Source organism: Sphaerodactylus townsendi, linkage group LG06, assembly GCF_021028975.2.
Source record: "Sphaerodactylus townsendi isolate TG3544 linkage group LG06, MPM_Stown_v2.3, whole genome shotgun sequence".
NCBI lineage: Eukaryota > Metazoa > Chordata > Lepidosauria > Squamata > Sphaerodactylidae > Sphaerodactylus > Sphaerodactylus townsendi.
The window spans coordinates 1022650-1024129 of record NC_059430.1 but is presented as its reverse complement, the minus strand read 5'-3'; positions in this window follow the sequence as shown (position 1 = coordinate 1024129).

Below are 1480 nucleotides of genomic sequence, written 5' to 3'. Positions count from 1 at the left end.
CCGAGTCGGTGAGAGATGGTTTCCGGGGAAACCGACCAGACCGGTGCTGCCTCCCCGTCGGAGTCACTGAAACTCTCTTACGCCACCCACTTGCCTGCCTGCCCGCCTGCTTTCCCGGCCGCCGTCACTAAAGAGTGGATGGTCACCTTCCTCCTCGCATGCCAGGCTGGGTGAAGTCATGGTCACGTGACTGACTGGCCAATTGGGAGAGAGGGAGGCAGAGAAGCTGGCGGAGAGCGAGAGGGAGGGAGAGAGAGAGAGAGAGAGAGAGAGAAAGCAAAACGGCTGGCCAGATGTGCCCGAGAGGCAAACAGGCACCTGAGCTTTGAGACATCCCTCCGGAAGGGATGCAGGAGGTGAGTACCCGAGCGGAAGATGCCCTGGCGTCTCAGAGCGAGATGCTGGCCAGGCTGGCGTGTGCCCGGGAACACCCTGGCTCCTCTTGAGCGCCAAACTTTGTCGATCTGACCTGGTAGCTGGCCCTGCTGGCCTGTGTTCGAACTCCTGGAGTGGTTGAAACTCTTGAAATGCCGATCGGGGATCTGCAAGCAGCTGGCATTCTTGGTGCCCAGCTGGTGCAGGGTGGGTGGCTTGCAATTATCTTGGTATTTTTTTTACGCTCTCTTTTACGCCTTTTGCGCTCTCTTGGGAACTTGACTTGGATTTGCAAGATGGTGACTTACAGACCCCAATATATCCCATTGGGAGGCCGGAAAAATATATGTCAACCCTGCTGTCCTCTAGAAAAAGCCCAGTGGAAAAGCTCCGTCTTACAGGCCCTGCAGAAACTACTCAAGTCCCGCAGGGCCCTGAGTTCAGTAGGGAGCAAATTCTGCCAGGTAGGGGCCAGGACCAAAAAGGCCCTGGCCCTTGTTGAGGCCAGCTGGATACTTTTTGGGCCAGAGATTTCCAGGAGGTTCCCCTTCGAACAACGTAGGGACCTACTTGGGCAATATGGGGAGAGGTGATCCCTAAGGTTTGTGGGTTCAAGACCGCTCACTTAAAGGTCGAAACAAATACCTTGGAGGTCGAAACAAATACCTTGACTTGCATTTGCGAAGGGTAGTGTTCTAAATCGAGCCTCCAGTACAGTTATTCCTTCTAGGTCGTCACTTTCCACATCAACATCACGGGTCAGCGTAAGGAAGTAAATGGGAATTGGGGGGGAGTTTTTGCGGAAGCCACGGACGGCGCAGGAAAAAAGTTTAGCCACTCAGAAACGCGTGAAACGGTATTGTAAAAGACCGACATCTTTTAATACCTTAAATATACGCAGTTTCTTTTTTAACATTAAAATAAAGAAAAAGAGGTAATTCAGACTTCTCCGGTATGAAGAGAGGCCCCAAAAGGTCTGCGTGGATTTCCAGATCGTGGGGGGCGCCATCCCTCTAACCCCCGCAATGTGGAACTGGTATGTATTTCTAGGTGATTTGTTGTTTGGTAAAAAGGGTAGGTCTATTCCAGGGGTCTGCAACCAGAG